Genomic DNA, 15,757 nt, shown 5'->3' with positions numbered 1-15,757 from the left:
TTCTTTGCTTACCTCCTCAGTTAAACCTACTTCTGCATTGGATTTCCCCACTGGCTCTGCTGATAATGCATGTGAGTCCTTAAATTTGTTTGCAGAAGGTTTCCAAGAGAGGATGGACTGTTGTTCCCTGCTTAGTCTAAAGGAAGGAGGGATAGGTGTTGTGCACTCTGTGTGTAGCTGGCAGGAGAGCTGCAAAGATTAGGCATCTCACTTACACAGGTGTTTAACAGGAGTTCTCTGTTCCATAAAGGCCTTCCTCCCAGTCAGTGATAATCTTGAGAACTTTATCTGTCTATCTCTGCTTGTGCATGCTGTATCACATAATCCTCTGTAGCAAGACTCACCACTTTTTGCTCTCTGGACACTATCTACACAGCAGGGTAGATATTAACCCTTTGTGCTCAAATATCATATACTATATGATATTTGACTATAAACTTCATGTAAATATTTCACTGCTTGTTTATACTACTTATTCCATTCTTCTTGTTCCTCTTTGTGATGAAAGCTGCCAGGCCAGTCACTTTATAGTTCACTGGATTAGTTATAGAAATCTCATTAGATTTACAGCTAATTTACTTGGCATCATGGATACTATGCACATCTCATATTTTACTCAATTTTAGGAGAGATACATGAAGATGTTATTCTATCCACTTCACTGCTACTGAGGAGGATTTCTAACATGCAGCTTTAAAACAGTAAAATCCATAACTCAGAAATGAAAATGATGAGCAGCACACTGTCGACATCATTCTTTTTATTTTTAAAAGGGGGATTCACTTAGGGAAATTACACAGGTTATGAAATAAATTGCGAGTTATGAGAAAAAACATTTAAAGAATAAAAGGAATTTCTCCAGCACTAAAAAATGAATAAAATCCAATAAACGTTAATGTTCCATTAAAAATACAAATATGGGGTGCATGTAAAAAGACCAAAGCATTTCGAACTACACAAAAGGTTCTTTGTCATGGTCTAAGTTAATTGGATCTTATTCATCTTTGAATGGTGGCGAAATTCCTTTTTTTCTTTGGATTTGTCACTCTGGAACCTACCCAGCTTCCTCTCCTGTGCACCTTCACCAAGAAGTCTACTACTTGGAGTTAATGGGTTGGTGAGCTGTAATTGCAACTTTCATTTTTGTTTTTTCTTAAAAAAACATTTCTTTAATTCTTAAAGGTTGGAATTGATGGACTTGCATCTTTTTCCAACCCTATATTCTATGCTACTATGACTATGATGAATTTGGTAAAAATAATTAAGGGTTGAACAGTTATATTGGCATAATTCTGACTAAAGCAAAAAAAGGTAATGGAAAAATGGGGTCCATTAAAAAGTATTGGCTTTATTGTAGCCAAATGCTGTCCATAAAAACACAGACTGTATAGAGGCAGCTGAAGAACTCTTTAGGGTTTCATCTTCTTTCTTTTCCAACATTGATAACAATCATTACGGTTTTGAGTATTTCTCTGAAACAAATTTAAAGAAAACTCACTTGTCCTGAGACGTCCTCTACTTTTGTTCACAATTCTACTCAGTTGCATCTGGGTCTCCCATTGTGGCTGTCACAATGCTTTACAAGACTTGTAAAAACCAAATCTGTCCATTTACTGTGATACATGCCACATTCTATAATCGTTTCGTAACTAAACAGGAGTCTAGGGAACAGGACGTTTAACACAAGAGGATAACTTACATTTAGATTGGTATTTAAATAAGGATGTTTAAATCATATATAAAGTTGAAGTAAATCTGTATAATATTCCTGTATATAGGTTTGTATTAATATTTAATCGGAATGAAAATGAAAATAAGAAATCTCCTCAAATATGTTCAAACCTTCTTCCTCCAAGTTTATAATTAAACCATATTTAGATTTTTACAAATTAATCTCTTCCTATAGTGATTTAATGATTGAAATTAGTCTTTCACACCTGTGTCTCCGCACTGACATACACGTTGGGCATAACTCCCAGTGTGATATATAAAACCATAACCAGCTGATGTACCAACATATTCATCGAAGCATGAACAACTTGTCATTACCAATATGAAAAACGTACATCATCCTTTAACTGTTCTGATGATCCCTTCAATTGTCAAGAATTTTTCATGCTAATATAAACAACAGATGTATTAGAAAAGCCCATGCAAAATCCAAAGAAATAAAGAAGTGCAATTATACTTGATTGTTTTTTTAAAGAATGAAAACATGGAGACAATTATCTAGACGTGGCATATTGTTTATAAATGTTAATGATGAAATTAGTGCTTTGAAACCTTCTCTTTTTAATATTCTATTAACTTGAGGGACAATTGTTATTTTTTAATAAAGTTGGGGAACACAAAGCATGTATATATAATGCTTCACATATTTCCCAAAATGGTTTTTGAGTTGTTTTTTTTTTTTTTTTTTGCCAGCTGCAAATGAATTTGCCCAAGACAGCTGAGGGCTGTGAAACACACAAAAAATGAAGTTTTTCAACTAAGAATAAAATCTTTATACCAGATCACAGTTTCTGTAACCAAAATCTGAAAACAAAAAAATTACACCTGGACACTAATTCGATTTATATAAAAATGTGGTGTTCAAGAGTAGATAGATGAATTGTTTACGATACGATACAACACAACTGTCTTCATAATAAATCTTTTATTGTCAAGGGATTTATGTTACATTGCTTGCTAAGTTGGTTAGGTAATAGATTGTGTTTCTAGACCTGGCAGTTATGAATGGCCCAATTCCAAATCTGTGAAGTTTGAAGAGTTCTTTTTAAGTTTTTAACATTGATTGAATGCTATAAATAGTTCCTAAAAAAGTTTCCTTTTTTTTTTAAATGTCTGCTTTGTAAGTAATTTCAGTTGATCCAGGGAATTAGGGTTGCGTTTCCCCATCTGTGCTGCAACTAGTAGATAAAAAATTATGTTGTAAATCTAGGTGGTAGTCAGAATAGTAGCTTTTTTTAATGTTGGGTGTAGGAGATTGTCATGACCCCTCAGACACAATTCTGTCGGACACTAGATGTGGCACACGGTCAGACTGTGCACTAGAATGATCATTGGTGTCACATCCGGTATAGTGCTGCCCTATATCCAAAATTTGACGCATATGTGTCTCAGACACTTTATAAACACATGTGCAAGCATTTTGCACTGAAAAGATAATGCAAAGTCAGACAAAAAACTGTTGCAGGGGCTTTAATAAATATGGGCCTTTTTCTGGCACCAGGGAACGGGCAGGTGGATGGCCCGTGGAATCCAAGCTAGGAGACCTGTGGCTGAGATTTTCTTTCTGTTTTGAATGTGGGTGAGGTGGAGGGCTTTGCACAAAAGAGTTGGAGGGGCTGAAGACAAACCAATGGAACTTGAGGCACTCTTTGTGATGTAATTGAGCAATGCCTTAACTTTGTCTAGCCTCTCCATTCTGGGAGTACATACGCAGTACTTCACACTGCCTTGAAAAGGTATTACCGGTATTTAAAATTTCTAGCTGTCCCTTCTTCCATGAACAGTGCTGGTTGGGTCCACTTATCACTACACATTCCATCTTCAAGCTCATTGACATAAACAGGGATTTATTTATTCACCCCAATCTGCTTTTATCAATAACAGTACTGTTTCCTCTCAATTATAAAAGTATATAAAAGTATAGTTGGGACCCTTACAGCAAACTGCATGGAGTCATCTGTTATACAGCTGCAATCAACTATCATTATCTCTACGATGCACATCTTCCTCTTTCCACCCTCTGTATTTATCCCCATTACTTCATACAGCTTGCAGGCAGAAATTATAAGTGTTAATTATAAAAGCAGACTGTGAAGTAGTATTAATAGGCTGTGGAAACCTGCCAGGACTAGGGGTGTAACTAGGAGAGGCTGAGCTCTATAGGCAATGTCACCTGGATAACATCAATGCACTCCTAAACGATGTCTAAAATATAAACTGTTAACCATTAATGTAATATACGTAATATGTTCAGTTTAAATAAAATAAGGTCTCCTATGAAAGAATTATATTAATGGACCTCCTGATTAATAACATGGTTTAAAGTGTCTCCACCCAAGCATTTAAGAATATACAGGAGCAACACAGAGTAATTATATATGACATCCCTATCTCACTATTAAATACTATAATTTCCCACAAATAAATACAGTGGACACTGCACGGTGTATATACAGGATGTATATGGCCACTAGCCTGGCAGCTTCCATCACATGGAAAAGCAGGTAACATGTAATAAGTGGTAGAAATCCAAGTAAACCAGTTACATGCAGTCCATAGCCTGTGCTGTGTGAGCACTAAGGGTTAATAGCTTATCTGCACAGTGCTTCAACATGAGATGCAGATAGACAAAGAAAGTTCTGTAGAATCACAGGCTGGGATGGAGGGACTGCTAGGGAACAGGGGATATGTTGTACATCTGTACCCACTGTTCTGAACCCATCCAGCTCTGCTTCATACAGAGAGAACGGTCACATGACCTCCTGCTCTGTGAGCAGGGAGCAGCAGACCTCCCCTCCCATAAAACCATCCAGTTTGTAAATATGTTTATACTATGGACACCAAGGCTTAACAGCACAGGGAAAGGAAGCAGCTATTACAGCAGACTGGGGGTTATAGCAAGAAGACTGCTGCATATACAGTAGGTAACAAAGAAAATAGGCAAAGTTGTTTTACATCCTAAGAGCTATTGATATGTGGGAAATAAACCTTTACAGTTACTCTTAACTTATGTAGAGGGTTCTTTTACCCTGCAACTTCTCATCTCATCTCTAAATGAAGCCGGTGTGAGCAGCATGGAGAAGAACTGCCGTATCAGTTAAACAGGGGTGTAATAGTACTAATTACCACATTGAGCATTATCTATAGCAGCACCAAAAGGGCTTCTATGATGGCTGTTACACTCCTGGTCAGGACACTGTTTGTCTTGATGACAGGTTCTCTTTAAGAGTGCAGATGTAAGATGTGCAGAGCTATTAGGAGCCACAAATATTTTATTAAATTTAGCACATTACGGTATTTGTCAGCTCATGCTAGACTAGTGTAAAGTACTGCTACAATTTATAATCATTTCTGTTGTATATCATGATAAATATGTTTCATTTTACTTCTGAGAACTGATGAAAAAAAAAGTGCACATTTTATACAAATAAGATATAAAAATTAAGCAATTGTATGACAAAAAAGCAACAATAATCACTGTTTTGGAAAATCACAAAATGATACCATGAAAATGATACCATTATAACCATGTGAATAAGTTAAAATTGCCAACATAATTTTATAGTTATTAATGCCAAATACATTTAGTGAGGTTTAGTACCAGGTTAAATAAACATTTACTGGACTATTATAGTTTGTACTTACCATATTGCAATGAACAAAAGCTGATAAAATATTTCAAAGATCTTGGCATCTTTATGACATGGATCAATAATATCTCATTCCCAACATCTCAGATTCATAGCAGTTCAAAAACAGACATTTTGACCCTGAAGTGTCTCTGTAAGAACATATTGCAAGTAACTAAAAGCTCTGCAGTAGGATGTTGTTAAAAGCTCCTCAACAAAAGTCCTAGATATGAGTGTTCATGACAAAATCAAACACAAAACAAAACGGAGTTGTTCCACATCAATAAATCACAATGTTATTTTATTAAATCTTATTAAAATATATATATCACATACAATTAAAAGAGAGAGTGTTTTCCAAATTGCGCCATTTATGTCTGGTGATAAAAGATTGGATCAAAGAGTAATTCAATATGTGAAGGGAAACAAAAGAATTGTTTTAATGTCAAAAGAATTGTCTTAATTATATCAAATTGGCTTACCCATGTTTACACCAGCATGTCCCAACGCACGTTTTGCCCAAGGCTTTCTCAAGGGAAATGTGGTTATCTGTAGATCCTAAGCTGGCAATATACAGTTAGGTCCATAAATATTTAGACACTGACAGTTTAGTTTTTTTTACTGAAACGTATTCATGTTATAGTAATGATATGGACATAAAGTCCAGACTTTTAACTTTCATTTGAAGGTACCCATATTAAAATTGAATGAAGGGTTTACGATTTTCAGCTCCTTAACATGTGCTGCACTGTAACTGGACAAATTACTCAAAGGCTGATTCATGGGCAGGTGTGGACAAATCCCTCCTTATATCATTCTCAATTAAAATACAACCTCTACTAGTATGATGGAAATAATAGAGTATGACAAAGGCGTGGCACAGCTCATGATCCAAAGCATACCACATCATCTGTAAAACACAGCGGAGGCAGTGTGATGGCTTGAGCATGCATGGCTGCCAGTGGCACAGGGGCACTAGTGTTTATTGATAACACAGGACAGAGGCAGCCAGATTCTGAGGTATTAAGAGACATACTAAGAACAGTGCAGTGTGTACTATGTGCAGTATGCTTGTGTATAGTGCACGGTGAGCCACATTCAGGATTTCTGGTGCACGTTCTTTTGTGCTCCCTGCACTGCCCCAAGGGTACCTGGTTTTTTTTGATGCACCTTAACATGGGACGTGCAACACATTTCTGCTAGATTCTGTTAGCGCACGTCCTGAGCACCAGAGCGCCCCCTTCAGTGAAGAAATTTGTGTCCTATAATGACTTGTACAGCTGGTTGCGTGCGACACATATCTGCCGCAGACAATTTTTAAATACCAGTGCAAGCAGTTTGCGATAGAAAGGATGTGCAAAGTCTGACAGAAAACTTGCTTATGGCCCTTAGTAAATGTGCAATGCTATGTACTCAAATCCAGCAAAACTGATTGGTCAGCGTTGCATAATACAGATGGACAATGACCCAAAACATAAAGCCAAAGCAACCCAGGAGTTTATTAAAACAATGATGTAGAATATTCTTGAATGTCCAAGTCGGCAACCTGATCTCAACCTAATTAAGCATGCACGTCACTTGTCAAAGACTAAACTTCAGACAGAAACTCCCACAAACAGTAACTGAAAACCACAGCAGTAACATAATGGGCCAGATCCATTAAATTGGCTGCACCAGTTTTCTGTCTAAACTTGAACCTCTTAGGAGCTTGTACATGTATTTAAGAAGTTTCTGCGCCAGTTGTGTCGACAAATTTAATACAGCAATTCGACATAATTGTGTCACCCAATGTATGTTAAAGGTGCACCTAATAAAAGAGGGTGCACCCTTCCAGAGCAGTGCAGGGTACCCCAGATAATTGAAGACCGTGTGGCAGTTTTGAATACTCTGGTATTCTACAGCTGCCCCAGACCAGGCATAGATATTACCGTATATACTCGTGTATAAGCCGAGTTTTTCAGCACAAAAAATGTGCTGCAAAACGTCCCACTGAAAAAATTACCCACTTAAAAAAAAATAAACTTATATACTCACCCTCCGATGTCAGCTTGGCTTACCGATGTCCCCAATGTCAGCGCGTCCCATCTTTTTTCTTCTCCGCGGCTCCTCTTCTTTCTTCTTTCATGGACGCGGCCATGTTTTCTTCTAGCAGGCACATACTATGACGCGGCCGCTGCTGACGTCATACTATGCGCGGCCACAAAGAAAACATGGCCGCGTCCATGACAGAAGCAAGAAGAAAGAAGAGGAGCCGCGGAGAAGAAAGAAGACGGGACCCGCTGACATCGGTAATCCGCGCTGACATCGGGGAGCCGCACAGACATCGGAGGGTGAGAATATAAGTTTATTTTTTTAAGGGCTGTGGGGGCAGGCTGGCTGTATACTACTAGGGGCTTGCTGTATACTACTAGGGGCTTGCTGTATACTACTAGGGGCTGGCAGGCTGTATACTACAGGGGCTGCTGTATACTACATGGAGGCTGTCTGTCTGTATACTACTAGAGGCTGCGGTATACTACATGGTGGCTGTCAGGATGTATACTACTGGGGGTTGGCAGGCTGTATACTACAGGGGCTGCTGTATACTACATGGAGGCTGGCTGTCTGTATACTACTAGAGGCTGCGGTATACTACATGGAGGCTGGCAGGCTGTATACTACTAGGGGCTGACAGGGTGTGTACCCAAGGGGCTCCTGTATACTACATGGAGGCTGGCTGTCTGTATACTACTAGAGGCTGCTGTATACTACTGGGGGCTGGCAGGCTGTATACTACTAGGGGCTGCTGTATACTACATGGGGGCTGGCAAGTTGTATACTACTGGGGGATGGCAGGCTGTATACTACTGGGGGGGGTTGGACCAATGCATTTCCCACTCTCGGCTTATACTCGAGTCAGTAGTTTTTCCCAGTTTTTGGTGGTAAAATTAGGGGTCTCGGCTTATACTCGGGTCGGTTTATACTCGAGTATATACGGTAGCAAAGAACTGATTCCAACTTTTTCCAACTTTTGTTTTAAAAAGTCACAAATTAATTACAGACCAAGCACCACATGTATCAATAAGGAAAATTGGCTAAGGTACATCCGACCAACAGAAAAGCCAAGAAAAGACACAAGAAACTGATGGACAATTCCAGATTTATGATACATGTTTCCCCATTGAGTTCAAGATTTCAGGCAGTCATTACCAACAAAGGATTTTTAACCAAGTATTAGAAACTAACATTTTATTTGTAGTTATTAAATGTGTCCAATTAATAATAATTGATCTCTCTGTGGCTAGAGTGCTTAAAATGCAGACCTTGGCCTCAAATCCAAAATTTACAGTAGTGTCCACTCCTATGCATAACCCACTCACATGACTTGTGTCCAGGTTCATTTGAGACATTTGCAACAAAAAGTCTAAAAAATAGCCAAAAGTTGCTTCTCCCAGGACAGGAAAAACAAAAAATGTATCACAAGAAAAAATATATAATCATACATAAGGAGTAGAGATGAGCGAGCACTAAAATGCTCGGGTGCTCATTATTCGAGACAAACTTTTCCAGATGCTCTAGTGCTCGTCTCGAATAACGAGCCCCATTGAAGTCAATGGGAGACCCGAGCATTTTTTTTAATAAAACAGAACATTAAAAGAACAGTGCAAAAAAAAAAAATATTCCAGATGTTTGCAGATGTTTTACTTGTAAGAACACATTGAAATAACACTATTCTTCACTTTGCAGGTTGCTCGCGTGTCTCCCGCTAAGTTAGGAGATGTGCACGAACATCTGGAATGTGAAGAATAGTGTTCTTTCAATGTGTTCTGCACTTAAATGCTCCTGTGTTCACTGTTTTTAATGTTTTAATTCTATTCTTCACTTTGCAGATGTGTGCATGTGTCTTCCGATAGGTTCGGAGATACGCGTGCACATCTGCAAAGTGAAGAATAGAATTAAAACATTAAAAACAGTGAAAACACAGGACCATTTAAGTGCAGAACACATTGAAAGAACAATATTCTTCACATTCCAGATGTTCCGAACATCTCCTAACTTAGCGGGAGACACACGCAAACACCTGCAAAGTGAGGAATAGTGTTATTTCAATGTGTTCTTACAAGTAAAACATTCTGGAAACATGTGTAATATCTTTTTTTTTACAATAAAAATACTTTTATTCAATTTATTTTATTAGTTTACTGCTCGATCTCGAGCCGGCGAGATACTCGTCCGAGTAACGAGCCGGTCCGAGTATGCTAATAAGGAGCAAAAAAGTCCTACCAAAAGTCTCAATTCTACACAAAAAACACCCCTGAGATACATGTCCCCTTGTGTCTCGTCGTACCGTAACTGAGCTGGGTGGTCGTACTGCAAAATATAGGACGTATCCCATATTTTGCCTGATTTACAGTATGGCTGCTTGGCTTTTAATGGAGAGGGAAGGGGTGAGGACCTGCTGCAGGGAAGCACATGGCCGTGTGAATAAAACCGTAGCATATATTTGCAGGGAAGGCCCGTATCCACACAAATTATACTAAAATTTGAATGCATTTTAGGTGCTACATGTTATACCATATAATAAGGGTCAGAGAATGTCACATACTTCAAGGACAAATGATTAGGAAAGTTTCTAGACACTTTTGCACTGTTGACCAAGCAATAGCTATGCAGATTAGTTTGTGTTAAGCTCAAGAGAATGTGATGGCAACTATGATTAAATGTGACTGAAACAGTTATGCAAAACATCAAGCTGTTTCCTAAATCTACAGGGAGCAAAAAGTATATCTGCATACATATAACACTACAAATGCAAGCCATTAGAATGAATAATATTACCCAGAGGAAGTATGAATGCAAAGCAAAATAGTTCCTAAACAGAGCACAGACATCATCCTCCAATTGCTGCCTTTCCAATATACTGGAACCAGCTTTTAGGAGACTACAAATATGCAATTTTCTAATGAAAAGGGTTGAAAATGTCAAAATCTTATATCGTTTAAACCCACCTTAAACTTGTAGAAAACCATGGAGTAGATCATCTGATACCATTACATCATGGACAATCACTGTAATACTTTGATTAATAAACACATATATACAACCATGAATATTATAGATGATAAAGTGTTTGCCATCTATAATTGAAAAAGAGAAAGAAGAATTCAATGAGTGGTATCAACATTCTATGTAATAAGGTGCACCCTTCACATCTCCATCTCTTCACAGGCCTCAGGTTAGATTTCCATATTGTGAGGTTCCAGCCTCTTGATATATCCACCATACAGTGCCACAGCAGTCCAATTCTAAGCCAGGCCGTGCCTATAGTTGAGATGTGCTATAACCAGGAATTGGCCCAAGCTTACCCCTCACCAACCCACTCCATCTCCCAGCATGACCTACTCCATGCCACTCCACCCCCACTTGATGTGAAGGTGGCACAAGGGGGGAATTTGTTGCAATTCGTGGCTGTGGACTACAAGCCATGATAAATCCCACTTACATTTGTTGCTGGAACAGAAATGTAGCTGGGGTACTCTCCTGTAAGTTTCAGTCATGTTTACACAATAAAGATTATTTTTAACCCCTGACTGCAATTTTACTCAGTTTTATTGCTGTTTTAGCTCTTATCACTCAATGAAGGTCAGTGTAAAATTCCAGAGTGTTGAGGTGGATCTCTAAGCAGACACATGGGGGGGTCATTTACTAAGGGCCCGATTCGTGTTTTCCCGACGTGTTACCCGAATATTTCCGATTTGCGCCGATTTCCCCTGAATTGCCCTGGGATTTTGGCGCACACGATCGAATTGTGGCGCATCAGCGCTGGCATGCACGCGACGGAAATCGGGGGGCGTGGCCGAACAAAAACCCAACGGATTCGGAAAAAACGCAGCATTTTTAAAAAAAAGTGTTGCGGAGCTTGCACTTAAATTCACTAGGAATAGGCCGGTGAACTTGAGTGCGTTCCGATGCTCTTCAGCGCAGCAGCGCCACCTGGTGGACGTCAGAGGAACTGCCTTAATGAATCCAGGCCGGACCCGAATCCACTGCAGAGAACGCGCCGCTGGATCGCGAATGGACCGGGTAAGTAAATCTGCCCCATGATGATTCCTCTGTGCATGATTCTGTGTGCTTAGATTATTAGGCTACAGGGCTTATCTCCACTTTTATGTAGCTTCTGAAGATTATTCTTATTTCTGACACGTAGAAAAAGAAAGATGAAATCAGAGTCATGAGATGGATCAATAAGACAGAGTTAGATATGCTATGTCACCCTCTCCCTCAGATACAGACCCTATCTTGTTTGTAGAGCAGATGCTCTTGTATCGCTGCTAGAAGCACGGCTGAACTAGGAAGTGCCTCTGTCTGCTTTCTGCCTCAAATCCCTCTCCTTTCTCCTGCAAGTTGAACTAGAGGGAAATGTCCTACCATGGTCAGAATATTTATGGTCGGATCCTGGGACAACCAAAATTGTAAACACCAGGACTGAAAGAGACAGAATGAAATTATGTTTGTGAAATGCTGCATTTTTGTTAATAACGGTGAATTAGAGAATGTGTTATTTTTTTTTCCTGAGTATATTTAAGAAACTTATCTTCGTTGGAATACCCCTTTAAGTTAATGCACTCCCACATCTAATAAAACTTTAATGAAACATACAAGGGTGCACGGATGAAGGTCCATTTTGGTCCAACCCCCTAAAAAAATTAATGACTTCAAAATAAACCAAAATTTCAGAGCATTTGTTATAGACTTTAAAAGACAAAACATAAATGGTTAATATTTGAGAAAGTGTTTTCTTTTTTGTTTATCTCATTCTTACCTTTTGAAATTGATAGAAAATATTAGCGATCCATTAGTCCTATCTATAAAATGAGTATGCTAAAATAACAAAGTGCCAGGAGGCAACAAGCAGCTTTATTCAATACACTTAACAGAACACTTTATTTTTAATATTTGTTCTCTGGTAGAAATGCTATAGGCCCACCGCTTTGTAAATTTGTGTTGTCAATGAATACATTTGATGCGGATTATGCAAATTATGAAATAGTATATTGCTTGAAGATAGTTCTTACAAAATACAGAAAAATGCTCAGTATGCAGAATGAAGAAAGGCAGAGGTCTTTTCAGTATAATGTATTATTGTTCACATGTAAATTATACAGAATATAGAATAAACACTGTATGTAGTTATCTTAGTCTATAATAAATATTTAACTTTTTATACTATTTCGATTTTTCTTCATTTTGATCATCTTTTCTGTTATCAATAATTCTGTACTACCCCTCTAATTTTCTGTAATTAAGATGGAGAATTGTCACAATACATCCCTCCCACCAGACCTATCAATATTGCCACACTATCCTCACGCTAGAGTTACCTTTTACTCTACCTTATTTTGAGCATCCAGGCCCTCACCAGCCTGCCACAAGAACATCTCCTCCTCGATCCTTCTTCCACCCAAATTCTACTAAATTAGTACTCTATGCCCTCATCATCTCCAACTAGGAACATTCTTCTTTGGTGTCTCCCTAGTAACTATCTAACATAGCTCTAAGGCCTCATGCACATAACTGTGTGCTAAAACCTGGGGGAGTGCTTGGCCGCAGGGATAAGGTCTCTCCAGGAATAGGACATGGCCACATGGCTCAGTCACATGTGATGAGACATGGTATGCTCATGGCACCATGACTGGGAATAATAGACCTCAGTGGGGCTGTGATCTGGCCACAATTCGTGCATCCAGATCACGCCCCTCAATATATTCAAGTGCATGAGGCCTACATAGTAAGTCCATTTCTCTCCTATGTTTTTTATCTTCCTCTCCTCTCTGCTAGTCACTTCACTGGTTACCTACTGCACAATAAATTCAGTTTAAAATACTAATCAGGACTTACAAAGTCATCCACAACTTCTCTGTCACCCAGTCACCAAATACCATCCAACGTGTGAACTCAAAAGACCTTTGGTCTCCAACTTCTTCTCACAAAGTCTCCAATTCTTTTCCAGAGCATTCTCCATCCTATGGAGTCCTCTAATAAAAGACATCAGGTCATCCCTCACATTCCAAACCCAAATGGAGTAGTATGTCCATCTTGAGTCCAATTGAACCAGGAGAGTGGTATGGAACCTTAGTGAAAGTGATCTCTTTCACACGTCCAGTCAACCGTTACCTCCTCTGCTGTTAAGCAGAACATAGGTCAGTGCTGTCCTTATTTATATAATGGAAATTCTCTCTTGTACATTTGTGAATTCCAGGTGTTAGACAAAAGAAATTCCATGCAGCTGCTTCAATGATTGCTGATGAAGCAATACTCATCACAAAGCCCTGGGGCTCTAATTAAGTTATAAAGTACTAAAATAAGATGCAGACACCTCGCAGCTTATTTGCATCCTCTCTTTCATTGATTTCTTACACTCTGACTATATTAAACAAACAAGACAGTTTACAGACATTTCACACAATGCAGAAATACTTAGGACGTACGGCTAAAGCCATGGTTCTCATTATTTCCCCTATAGAAAGTGTCAGTTTATCTTGTCTATGTCGGTGAAAGAATTATAAGCTCATCCTCAAATTCGTATATACCTCATATATACCTATATATCTCATACATTGAGTAATTATGCATTATATGAAAGACTCCACACTAGTATTATGGCTTCTGTTGACTTCCATAAGTTATAACTTCTAGGAATATGGCAGAAATATTATGATCACTGTCAGACACGGCACGATAAAAATGGTGCATGGCCCGACTGTTTCCCGGAACGCCCATTTTAGTGCAACATTTTGTATTGCACAATACCTGACGTGACAAATAATTTTGCACTGAAAAGGGCGTTCCGGTGACACTTTAAAAATATGTGTGCAAGCAGTTTGCTCTGAAAAGAAGGTGCAAAGTCATACAAAAAAGTGCAGGGGCCTTAATAAATTTGGATGCATGTATGGGCTCATGAACAGCTAAACTGAGGTTTCCTTAGACCGGTGTCTCAGGCTCGTGAATCTAAAAAAAACACACTCACAGGTCCTATTCTTGGTCGTGTTTGCAACTCGGCTCTTCCATAGAAGTCTACGGGACTGTAATAATAATAATGATATTTATATAGCACCAACATATTCCATAGCGCTTTACAAATTATAGGGGACATATACACATATAATATTACATTACAGAGTACAAACAGTCTTATGGAACATTAGGAGTGAGGGCCCTGCTCACAATTGCTTACAGTCTGACAGTGGTGGCGAACCTATGGCACGGGTGCCAGAGGTAGCACTCGGAGCCCTTTCTTTGGGCATTCAGGCCATCGCCTCAATTTCACTAAACAGGACCAAATCCACCAAATCTTCCTGCAGTCCCAAACAACTTAAGGGATTCTGCTCTCAGTTCCATTTTAAAGCGACACATTGCTGGCTGTGTGAAACTGCAGGAAAAGTGAGAAGGTGTTGACTGAACTGCATTGTCTTTGGAGGTCATCCTGCTGGACCCACCATTCTTCCTGGAGAGAAGCTACAATGATGCTCTGAATGTGCGCACCTTCTTTCAACTGTATTGGTGGCCTTAGGAGAGCCAGTACAATGGAATGATGTTGAAGAACAGGTAGCAATAATTTACTGCTTGAAATGCCATGTTTTCACTTCATGGTAAATAAGTGGATTTTGGTTGTAGTTTGGGCACTCGGTCTCTAAAGGGTGCGCCGTCACTGGTCTATGAGGAAGAATGTGGCGACACAAGAGGTAAAGATAATATATAATATAATATAATAAACAGAGGTGCTGCTGCTTGAACCAGTCATCAGCTGCCATGTTCTATAATAGGTTCAAGGTGAATGGGACTACAGAGAAGCCTTGAACATGGTGTCTGGTGGTTGCTGGATAACAGATGGGAGGAGGACACAGGATGGGTTAGTTGAAAGAGTGTTGGAACTTCATGAAGTGAATAAATGTTATAGGCTTTCCTAAAGAGATGGGTTTTAAGAGCATTTTTGAAACTTTGGAGGTTGGGTATTAGTCTGGTAGTCTGGGCATTCCATAGAATAGGTGCAGCTCTGGAGAAGTCTTGGAGATGTGAGTGAGAGGTTTGAATAAAGCTAGACATTGGTGCAGCATTATGCAGAGTTTTCTGGATGATTTTAAACTGAATTTGGAAGCACACTGACAACTGGTGCAGTGACTGGCACAAACTGGAGGCGTCCCTATAGTGTTTGGTCTGAAAGACGAGCCTGGCAGCTGCAATAAGAATAGATTGTAGAGGAGAGCGTTTAGTGAGTGGAAGACCAATTAGTAGAGAGTTACAGTATTCTAGACGAGAGTGAATTAGAGCAACAGTTAGCATTTTACATGTTTTAATTGAGAGAAATAGGCGGATTCTAGAGAGGTTTCTGAAATGTATGTGGCAAGAGCGAGCAAGTG

Source organism: Engystomops pustulosus, chromosome 1 (assembly GCF_040894005.1).
Source record: "Engystomops pustulosus chromosome 1, aEngPut4.maternal, whole genome shotgun sequence".
NCBI classification, from domain to species: Eukaryota; Metazoa; Chordata; class Amphibia; order Anura; family Leptodactylidae; genus Engystomops; species Engystomops pustulosus.
This window is presented reverse-complemented; position numbering follows the sequence as displayed.